Source organism: Pseudorca crassidens, unplaced genomic scaffold, assembly GCF_039906515.1.
Source record: "Pseudorca crassidens isolate mPseCra1 unplaced genomic scaffold, mPseCra1.hap1 Scaffold_46, whole genome shotgun sequence".
Taxonomy (NCBI): domain Eukaryota; kingdom Metazoa; phylum Chordata; class Mammalia; order Artiodactyla; family Delphinidae; genus Pseudorca; species Pseudorca crassidens.
The window spans coordinates 54,776-67,124 of NW_027136299.1; positions in this window are offsets into that span (position 1 = coordinate 54,776).

Sequence of the window (12,349 nt, forward strand, 5' to 3'; positions counted from 1 at the left end):
GCAATATCACTCAGCAATGAAATCTATGTCATCAGGCCCTTAGCAGCACAATGAGTGGATTCAGGTATGATGATTCTAACTGAAATAAGTCACACAGAAAAAGAAACATCATAAGATATCAGTAATACACGGAATGTAAACTTGGCTACACAGGAACTGAATTACAGAACAGAACAGGGTCTCAAATTTAGAAAACCAACTTATGCTTGCTTAAGGGGAAAGGTGATTTGGGGTGCTGCATAAAACCAGAGATTGAAATGAGCACAGATAAAGTTCCTTAAGCCAAATATGGAATAGACAAGAGCTACTCCTTGCTCAACGAAATGGACTCAACACCGCATATTAAATGCCTAAGAATGTACCTGACTAGTAAGTATCTTAAAACCTATGGATTGCTATGTCTCCGAAAGAGAATCAAGCATGTGTACAGGGGCATAAACGCAGCAGTGATAGGATTGGAGAGGTTCGGTGAGCAAATGAAGACCCTTTGAAGTCATATTGCATGGTACCCATTCCACGGGTTTCAACTACCCAGGTTTAAGGTATTCTTCCTTCAGCTAAAACATGCATGTGGAACCTAGAGTATGATCAGCCATGTGATCGGGAGACGTGTTCAAATATGTCTCAGTTTTCGTACCCTGGTACTCGGGTGCAACATTCCAGACGCTTTACTAACACCCTCCCGACTTGGAGAGTCAGTCCCTTTAACCTCCTGTTTGGCCCAGTTTGCAATTTCTGCGGAAGATGAACAGGAATAGCGAGAACCAATGAGAGACTAGCTGGAAGGTGTCTGGACGGGCAAATTTAACTCTCATTTCCCACCAGGAAGAGGAATTAACCAAAGGCTCAGCGTGCCGTGCCGGAACCAGATTAGGGCCTGAAGCCATCCTGCGGTGTTGCGGCCAGCTCAAAAGAAAGCGAGTTGAAGAAAGGAGCTCAGGGGCACTGTAATTCACAAACCTGCAGAGTTATAAATGACAGCTATCGTCCAAAAATATACTGAAGTAAGGCTGCCAAGAGGACTTGAAAGCGGGGCAGAATTGCAGGAAACCGATTTCAGGAGGCAGACTGGAATTGCATTGAAAGCATAGGAAAAGAGGCAGAACGTCCACAATGATGCACTTGGCCAAAAAGGGCGTATGCGTTTTTTCCTGAATATATTCAGGAAAAAACGCATACGCCCTTTTTGGCCAACCAAGCAAGCTTGCAAAGGAAATCTGCACTACAATGAAGTCTCACTTCCCCCCGGTCAAAAGGGCCATCTGAAAAAAGTGTAAAATCCAGAAAGGCAGGACAGGCCATGGAGAACTGGGAGCCTTGTTATGCTGATGGGCGGGATGTAAATTGCCAACAGACACTCGGGAGAAGTGTATGGTGTTTCCTGAAACATCTAAAAAACAAAGCAACAGAGCCTAGGGCACTTCCACTTATGGTCCTATAGCTTAGGGAAATTAAAATCAAAAAGACACAGCCACCCCAAAGTTTGGGACGCCTCTGTTTACAAGAACCTCGTTTACCGTACAAGTTCAACATCGCAGAAAGTGAAAAATGGATAAAGAAGTTGTGGTATTTACTTACAAAGCAATATCACTCAGCAATGAAATCTATGTCATCAGGCCCTTAGCAGCACAATGAGTGGATTCAGGTATGATGATTCTAACTGAAATAAGTCACACAGAAAAAGAAACATCATAAGATATCAGTAATACACGGAATGTAAACTTGGCTACACAGGAACTGAATTACAGAACAGAACAGGGTCTCAAATTTAGAAAACCAACTTACGCTTGCTTAAGGGGAAAGGTGAGTTGGGGTGCTGCATAAAACCAGAGATTGAAATGAGCACAGATAAAGTTCCTTAAGCCAAATATGGAATAGACAAGAGCTACTCCTTGCTCAACGAAATGGACTCAACACCGCATATTAAATGCCTAAGAATGTACCTGACTAGTAAGTATCTTAAAACCTATGGATTGCTATGTCTCCGAAAGAGAATCAAGCATGTGTACAGGGGCATAAACGCAGCAGTGATAGGATTGGAGAGGTTCGGTGAGCAAATGAAGACCCTTTGAAGTCATATTGCATGGTACCCATTCCACGGGTTTCAACTACCCAGGTTTAAGGTATTCTTCCTTCAGCTAAAACATGCATGTGGAACCTAGAGTATGATCAACCATGTGATCGGGAGACGTGTTCAAATATGTCTCAGTTTTCGTACCCTGGTACTCGGGTGCAACATTCCAGACGCTTTACTAACACCCTCCCGACTTGGAGAGTCAGTCCCTTTAACCTCCTGTTTGGCCCAGTTTGCAATTTCTGCGGAAGATGAACAGGAATAGCGAGAACCAATGAGAGACTAGCTGGAAGGTGTCTGGACGGGCAAATTTAACTCTCATTTCCCACCAGGAAGAGGAATTAACCAAAGGCTCAGCGTGCCGTGCCGGAACCAGATTAGGGCCTGAAGCCATCCTGCGGTGTTGCGGCCAGCTCAAAAGAAAGCGAGTTGAAGAAAGGAGCTCAGGGGCACTGTAATTCACAAACCTGCAGAGTTATAAATGACAGCTATCGTCCAAAAATATACTGAAGTAAGGCTGCCAAGAGGACTTGAAAGCGGGGCAGAATTGCAGGAAACCGATTTCAGGAGGCAGACTGGAATTGCATTGAAAGCATAGGAAAAGAGGCAGAACGTCCACAATGATGCACTTGGCCAAAAAGGGCGTATGCGTTTTTTCCTGAATATATTCAGGAAAAAACGCATACGCCCTTTTTGGCCAACCAAGCAAGCTTGCAAAGGAAATCTGCACTACAATGAAGTCTCACTTCCCCCCGGTCAAAAGGGCCATCTGAAAAAAGTGTAAAATCCAGAAAGGCAGGACAGGCCATGGAGAACTGGGAGCCTTGTTATGCTGATGGGCGGGATGTAAATTGCCAACAGACACTCGGGAGAAGTGTATGGTGTTTCCTGAAACATCTAAAAAACAAAGCAACAGAGCCTAGGGCACTTCCACTTATGGTCCTATAGCTTAGGGAAATTAAAATCAAAAAGACACAGCCACCCCAAAGTTTGGGACGCCTCTGTTTACAAGAACCTCGTTTACCGTACAAGTTCAACATCGCAGAAAGTGAAAAATGGATAAAGAAGTTGTGGTATTTACTTACAAAGCAATATCACTCAGCAATGAAATCTATGTCATCAGGCCCTTAGCAGCACAATGAGTGGATTCAGGTATGATGATTCTAACTGAAATAAGTCACACAGAAAAAGAAACATCATAAGATATCAGTAATACACGGAATGTAAACTTGGCTACACAGGAACTGAATTACAGAACAGAACAGGGTCTCAAATTTAGAAAACCAACTTACGCTTGCTTAAGGGGAAAGGTGAGTTGGGGTGCTGCATAAAACCAGAGATTGAAATGAGCACAGATAAAGTTCCTTAAGCCAAATATGGAATAGACAAGAGCTACTCCTTGCTCAACGAAATGGACTCAACACCGCATATTAAATGCCTAAGAATGTACCTGACTAGTAAGTATCTTAAAACCTATGGATTGCTATGTCTCCGAAAGAGAATCAAGCATGTGTACAGGGGCATAAACGCAGCAGTGATAGGATTGGAGAGGTTCGGTGAGCAAATGAAGACCCTTTGAAGTCATATTGCATGGTACCCATTCCACGGGTTTCAACTACCCAGGTTTAAGGTATTCTTCCTTCAGCTAAAACATGCATGTGGAACCTAGAGTATGATCAACCATGTGATCGGGAGACGTGTTCAAATATGTCTCAGTTTTCGTACCCTGGTACTCGGGTGCAACATTCCAGACGCTTTACTAACACCCTCCCGACTTGGAGAGTCAGTCCCTTTAACCTCCTGTTTGGCCCAGTTTGCAATTTCTGCGGAAGATGAACAGGAATAGCGAGAACCAATGAGAGACTAGCTGGAAGGTGTCTGGACGGGCAAATTTAACTCTCATTTCCCACCAGGAAGAGGAATTAACCAAAGGCTCAGCGTGCCGTGCCGGAACCAGATTAGGGCCTGAAGCCATCCTGCGGTGTTGCGGCCAGCTCAAAAGAAAGCGAGTTGAAGAAAGGAGCTCAGGGGCACTGTAATTCACAAACCTGCAGAGTTATAAATGACAGCTATCGTCCAAAAATATACTGAAGTAAGGCTGCCAAGAGGACTTGAAAGCGGGGCAGAATTGCAGGAAACCGATTTCAGGAGGCAGACTGGAATTGCATTGAAAGCATAGGAAAAGAGGCAGAACGTCCACAATGACGCACTTGGCCAAAAAGGGCGTATGCGTTTTTTCCTGAATATATTCAGGAAAAAACGCATACGCCCTTTTTGGCCAACCAAGCAAGCTTGCAAAGGAAATCTGCACTACAATGAAGTCTCACTTCCCCCCGGTCAAAAGGGCCATCTGAAAAAAGTGTAAAATCCAGAAAGGCAGGACAGGCCATGGAGAACTGGGAGCCTTGTTATGCTGATGGGCGGGATGTAAATTGCCAACAGACACTCGGGAGAAGTGTATGGTGTTTCCTGAAACATCTAAAAAACAAAGCAACAGAGCCTAGGGCACTTCCACTTATGGTCCTATAGCTTAGGGAAATTAAAATCAAAAAGACACAGCCACCCCAAAGTTTGGGACGCCTCTGTTTACAAGAACCTCGTTTACCGTACAAGTTCAACATCGCAGAAAGTGAAAAATGGATAAAGAAGTTGTGGTATTTACTTACAAAGCAATATCACTCAGCAATGAAATCTATGTCATCAGGCCCTTAGCAGCACAATGAGTGGATTCAGGTATGATGATTCTAACTGAAATAAGTCACACAGAAAAAGAAACATCATAAGATATCAGTAATACACGGAATGTAAACTTGGCTACACAGGAACTGAATTACAGAACAGAACAGGGTCTCAAATTTAGAAAACCAACTTACGCTTGCTTAAGGGGAAAGGTGAGTTGGGGTGCTGCATAAAACCAGAGATTGAAATGAGCACAGATAAAGTTCCTGAAGCCAAATATGGAATAGACAAGAGCTACTCCTTGCTCAACGAAATGGACTCAACACCGCATATTAAATGCCTAAGAATGTACCTGACTAGTAAGTATCTTAAAACCTATGGATTGCTATGTCTCCGAAAGAGAATCAAGCATGTGTACAGGGGCATAAACGCAGCAGTGATAGGATTGGAGAGGTTCGGTGAGCAAATGAAGACCCTTTGAAGTCATATTGCATGGTACCCATTCCACGGGTTTCAACTACCCAGGTTTAAGGTATTCTTCCTTCAGCTAAAACATGCATGTGGAACCTAGAGTATGATCAACCATGTGATCGGGAGACGTGTTCAAATATGTCTCAGTTTTCGTACCCTGGTACTCGGGTGCAACATTCCAGACGCTTTACTAACACCCTCCCGACTTGGAGAGTCAGTCCCTTTAACCTCCTGTTTGGCCCAGTTTGCAATTTCTGCGGAAGATGAACAGGAATAGCGAGAACCAATGAGAGACTAGCTGGAAGGTGTCTGGACGGGCAAATTTAACTCTCATTTCCCACCAGGAAGAGGAATTAACCAAAGGCTGAGCGTGCCGTGCCGGAACCAGATTAGGGCCTGAAGCCATCCTGCGGTGTTGCGGCCAGCTCAAAAGAAAGCGAGTTGAAGAAAGGAGCTCAGGGGCACTGTAATTCACAAACCTGCAGAGTTATAAATGACAGCTATCGTCCAAAAATATACTGAAGTAAGGCTGCCAAGAGGACTTGAAAGCGGGGCAGAATTGCAGGAAACCGATTTCAGGAGGCAGACTGGAATTGCATTGAAAGCATAGGAAAAGAGGCAGAACGTCCACAATGACGCACTTGGCCAAAAAGGGCGTATGCGTTTTTTCCTGAATATATTCAGGAAAAAACGCATACGCCCTTTTTGGCCAACCAAGCAAGCTTGCAAAGGAAATCTGCACTACAATGAAGTCTCACTTCCCCCCGGTCAAAAGGGCCATCTGAAAAAAGTGTAAAATCCAGAAAGGCAGGACAGGCCATGGAGAACTGGGAGCCTTGTTATGCTGATGGGCGGGATGTAAATTGCCAACAGACACTCGGGAGAAGTGTATGGTGTTTCCTGAAACATCTAAAAAACAAAGCAACAGAGCCTAGGGCACTTCCACTTATGGTCCTATAGCTTAGGGAAATTAAAATCAAAAAGACACAGCCACCCCAAAGTTTGGGACGCCTCTGTTTACAAGAACCTCGTTTACCGTACAAGTTCAACATCGCAGAAAGTGAAAAATGGATAAAGAAGTTGTGGTATTTACTTACAAAGCAATATCACTCAGCAATGAAATCTATGTCATCAGGCCCTTAGCAGCACAATGAGTGGATTCAGGTATGATGATTCTAACTGAAATAAGTCACACAGAAAAAGAAACATCATAAGATATCAGTAATACACGGAATGTAAACTTGGCTACACAGGAACTGAATTACAGAACAGAACAGGGTCTCAAATTTAGAAAACCAACTTACGCTTGCTTAAGGGGAAAGGTGAGTTGGGGTGCTGCATAAAACCAGAGATTGAAATGAGCACAGATAAAGTTCCTGAAGCCAAATATGGAATAGACAAGAGCTACTCCTTGCTCAACGAAATGGACTCAACACCGCATATTAAATGCCTAAGAATGTACCTGACTAGTAAGTATCTTAAAACCTATGGATTGCTATGTCTCCGAAAGAGAATCAAGCATGTGTACAGGGGCATAAACGCAGCAGTGATAGGATTGGAGAGGTTCGGTGAGCAAATGAAGACCCTTTGAAGTCATATTGCATGGTACCCATTCCACGGGTTTCAACTACCCAGGTTTAAGGTATTCTTCCTTCAGCTAAAACATGCATGTGGAACCTAGAGTATGATCAACCATGTGATCGGGAGACGTGTTCAAATATGTCTCAGTTTTCGTACCCTGGTACTCGGGTGCAACATTCCAGACGCTTTACTAACACCCTCCCGACTTGGAGAGTCAGTCCCTTTAACCTCCTGTTTGGCCCAGTTTGCAATTTCTGCGGAAGATGAACAGGAATAGCGAGAACCAATGAGAGACTAGCTGGAAGGTGTCTGGACGGGCAAATTTAACTCTCATTTCCCACCAGGAAGAGGAATTAACCAAAGGCTCAGCGTGCCGTGCCGGAACCAGATTAGGGCCTGAAGCCATCCTGCGGTGTTGCGGCCAGCTCAAAAGAAAGCGAGTTGAAGAAAGGAGCTCAGGGGCACTGTAATTCACAAACCTGCAGAGTTATAAATGACAGCTATCGTCCAAAAATATACTGAAGTAAGGCTGCCAAGAGGACTTGAAAGCGGGGCAGAATTGCAGGAAACCGATTTCAGGAGGCAGACTGGAATTGCATTGAAAGCATAGGAAAAGAGGCAGAACGTCCACAATGACGCACTTGGCCAAAAAGGGCGTATGCGTTTTTTCCTGAATATATTCAGGAAAAAACGCATACGCCCTTTTTGGCCAACCAAGCAAGCTTGCAAAGGAAATCTGCACTACAATGAAGTCTCACTTCCCCCCGGTCAAAAGGGCCATCTGAAAAAAGTGTAAAATCCAGAAAGGCAGGACAGGCCATGGAGAACTGGGAGCCTTGTTATGCTGATGGGCGGGATGTAAATTGCCAACAGACACTCGGGAGAAGTGTATGGTGTTTCCTGAAACATCTAAAAAACAAAGCAACAGAGCCTAGGGCACTTCCACTTATGGTCCTATAGCTTAGGGAAATTAAAATCAAAAAGACACAGCCACCCCAAAGTTTGGGACGCCTCTGTTTACAAGAACCTCGTTTACCGTACAAGTTCAACATCGCAGAAAGTGAAAAATGGATAAAGAAGTTGTGGTATTTACTTACAAAGCAATATCACTCAGCAATGAAATCTATGTCATCAGGCCCTTAGCAGCACAATGAGTGGATTCAGGTATGATGATTCTAACTGAAATAAGTCACACAGAAAAAGAAACATCATAAGATATCAGTAATACACGGAATGTAAACTTGGCTACACAGGAACTGAATTACAGAACAGAACAGGGTCTCAAATTTAGAAAACCAACTTACGCTTGCTTAAGGGGAAAGGTGAGTTGGGGTGCTGCATAAAACCAGAGATTGAAATGAGCACAGATAAAGTTCCTGAAGCCAAATATGGAATAGACAAGAGCTACTCCTTGCTCAACGAAATGGACTCAACACCGCATATTAAATGCCTAAGAATGTACCTGACTAGTAAGTATCTTAAAACCTATGGATTGCTATGTCTCCGAAAGAGAATCAAGCATGTGTACAGGGGCATAAACGCAGCAGTGATAGGATTGGAGAGGTTCGGTGAGCAAATGAAGACCCTTTGAAGTCATATTGCATGGTACCCATTCCACGGGTTTCAACTACCCAGGTTTAAGGTATTCTTCCTTCAGCTAAAACATGCATGTGGAACCTAGAGTATGATCAACCATGTGATCGGGAGACGTGTTCAAATATGTCTCAGTTTTCGTACCCTGGTACTCGGGTGCAACATTCCAGACGCTTTACTAACACCCTCCCGACTTGGAGAGTCAGTCCCTTTAACCTCCTGTTTGGCCCAGTTTGCAATTTCTGCGGAAGATGAACAGGAATAGCGAGAACCAATGAGAGACTAGCTGGAAGGTGTCTGGACGGGCAAATTTAACTCTCATTTCCCACCAGGAAGAGGAATTAACCAAAGGCTCAGCGTGCCGTGCCGGAACCAGATTAGGGCCTGAAGCCATCCTGCGGTGTTGCGGCCAGCTCAAAAGAAAGCGAGTTGAAGAAAGGAGCTCAGGGGCACTGTAATTCACAAACCTGCAGAGTTATAAATGACAGCTATCGTCCAAAAATATACTGAAGTAAGGCTGCCAAGAGGACTTGAAAGCGGGGCAGAATTGCAGGAAACCGATTTCAGGAGGCAGACTGGAATTGCATTGAAAGCATAGGAAAAGAGGCAGAACGTCCACAATGACGCACTTGGCCAAAAAGGGCGTATGCGTTTTTTCCTGAATATATTCAGGAAAAAACGCATACGCCCTTTTTGGCCAACCAAGCAAGCTTGCAAAGGAAATCTGCACTACAATGAAGTCTCACTTCCCCCCGGTCAAAAGGGCCATCTGAAAAAAGTGTAAAATCCAGAAAGGCAGGACAGGCCATGGAGAACTGGGAGCCTTGTTATGCTGATGGGCGGGATGTAAATTGCCAACAGACACTCGGGAGAAGTGTATGGTGTTTCCTGAAACATCTAAAAAACAAAGCAACAGAGCCTAGGGCACTTCCACTTATGGTCCTATAGCTTAGGGAAATTAAAATCAAAAAGACACAGCCACCCCAAAGTTTGGGACGCCTCTGTTTACAAGAACCTCGTTTACCGTACAAGTTCAACATCGCAGAAAGTGAAAAATGGATAAAGAAGTTGTGGTATTTACTTACAAAGCAATATCACTCAGCAATGAAATCTATGTCATCAGGCCCTTAGCAGCACAATGAGTGGATTCAGGTATGATGATTCTAACTGAAATAAGTCACACAGAAAAAGAAACATCATAAGATATCAGTAATACACGGAATGTAAACTTGGCTACACAGGAACTGAATTACAGAACAGAACAGGGTCTCAAATTTAGAAAACCAACTTACGCTTGCTTAAGGGGAAAGGTGAGTTGGGGTGCTGCATAAAACCAGAGATTGAAATGAGCACAGATAAAGTTCCTGAAGCCAAATATGGAATAGACAAGAGCTACTCCTTGCTCAACGAAATGGACTCAACACCGCATATTAAATGCCTAAGAATGTACCTGACTAGTAAGTATCTTAAAACCTATGGATTGCTATGTCTCCGAAAGAGAATCAAGCATGTGTACAGGGGCATAAACGCAGCAGTGATAGGATTGGAGAGGTTCGGTGAGCAAATGAAGACCCTTTGAAGTCATATTGCATGGTACCCATTCCACGGGTTTCAACTACCCAGGTTTAAGGTATTCTTCCTTCAGCTAAAACATGCATGTGGAACCTAGAGTATGATCAACCATGTGATCGGGAGACGTGTTCAAATATGTCTCAGTTTTCGTACCCTGGTACTCGGGTGCAACATTCCAGACGCTTTACTAACACCCTCCCGACTTGGAGAGTCAGTCCCTTTAACCTCCTGTTTGGCCCAGTTTGCAATTTCTGCGGAAGATGAACAGGAATAGCGAGAACCAATGAGAGACTAGCTGGAAGGTGTCTGGACGGGCAAATTTAACTCTCATTTCCCACCAGGAAGAGGAATTAACCAAAGGCTCAGCGTGCCGTGCCGGAACCAGATTAGGGCCTGAAGCCATCCTGCGGTGTTGCGGCCAGCTCAAAAGAAAGCGAGTTGAAGAAAGGAGCTCAGGGGCACTGTAATTCACAAACCTGCAGAGTTATAAATGACAGCTATCGTCCAAAAATATACTGAAGTAAGGCTGCCAAGAGGACTTGAAAGCGGGGCAGAATTGCAGGAAACCGATTTCAGGAGGCAGACTGGAATTGCATTGAAAGCATAGGAAAAGAGGCAGAACGTCCACAATGACGCACTTGGCCAAAAAGGGCGTATGCGTTTTTTCCTGAATATATTCAGGAAAAAACGCATACGCCCTTTTTGGCCAACCAAGCAAGCTTGCAAAGGAAATCTGCACTACAATGAAGTCTCACTTCCCCCCGGTCAAAAGGGCCATCTGAAAAAAGTGTAAAATCCAGAAAGGCAGGACAGGCCATGGAGAACTGGGAGCCTTGTTATGCTGATGGGCGGGATGTAAATTGCCAACAGACACTCGGGAGAAGTGTATGGTGTTTCCTGAAACATCTAAAAAACAAAGCAACAGAGCCTAGGGCACTTCCACTTATGGTCCTATAGCTTAGGGAAATTAAAATCAAAAAGACACAGCCACCCCAAAGTTTGGGACGCCTCTGTTTACAAGAACCTCGTTTACCGTACAAGTTCAACATCGCAGAAAGTGAAAAATGGATAAAGAAGTTGTGGTATTTACTTACAAAGCAATATCACTCAGCAATGAAATCTATGTCATCAGGCCCTTAGCAGCACAATGAGTGGATTCAGGTATGATGATTCTAACTGAAATAAGTCACACAGAAAAAGAAACATCATAAGATATCAGTAATACACGGAATGTAAACTTGGCTACACAGGAACTGAATTACAGAACAGAACAGGGTCTCAAATTTAGAAAACCAACTTACGCTTGCTTAAGGGGAAAGGTGAGTTGGGGTGCTGCATAAAACCAGAGATTGAAATGAGCACAGATAAAGTTCCTGAAGCCAAATATGGAATAGACAAGAGCTACTCCTTGCTCAACGAAATGGACTCAACACCGCATATTAAATGCCTAAGAATGTACCTGACTAGTAAGTATCTTAAAACCTATGGATTGCTATGTCTCCGAAAGAGAATCAAGCATGTGTACAGGGGCATAAACGCAGCAGTGATAGGATTGGAGAGGTTCGGTGAGCAAATGAAGACCCTTTGAAGTCATATTGCATGGTACCCATTCCACGGGTTTCAACTACCCAGGTTTAAGGTATTCTTCCTTCAGCTAAAACATGCATGTGGAACCTAGAGTATGATCAACCATGTGATCGGGAGACGTGTTCAAATATGTCTCAGTTTTCGTACCCTGGTACTCGGGTGCAACATTCCAGACGCTTTACTAACACCCTCCCGACTTGGAGAGTCAGTCCCTTTAACCTCCTGTTTGGCCCAGTTTGCAATTTCTGCGGAAGATGAACAGGAATAGCGAGAACCAATGAGAGACTAGCTGGAAGGTGTCTGGACGGGCAAATTTAACTCTCATTTCCCACCAGGAAGAGGAATTAACCAAAGGCTGAGCGTGCCGTGCCGGAACCAGATTAGGGCCTGAAGCCATCCTGCGGTGTTGCGGCCAGCTCAAAAGAAAGCGAGTTGAAGAAAGGAGCTCAGGGGCACTGTAATTCACAAACCTGCAGAGTTATAAATGACAGCTATCGTCCAAAAATATACTGAAGTAAGGCTGCCAAGAGGACTTGAAAGCGGGGCAGAATTGCAGGAAACCGATTTCAGGAGGCAGACTGGAATTGCATTGAAAGCATAGGAAAAGAGGCAGAACGTCCACAATGACGCACTTGGCCAAAAAGGGCGTATGCGTTTTTTCCTGAATATATTCAGGAAAAAACGCATACGCCCTTTTTGGCCAACCAAGCAAGCTTGCAAAGGAAATCTGCACTACAATGAAGTCTCACTTCCCCCCGGTCAAAAGGGCCATCTGAAAAAAGTGTAAAATCC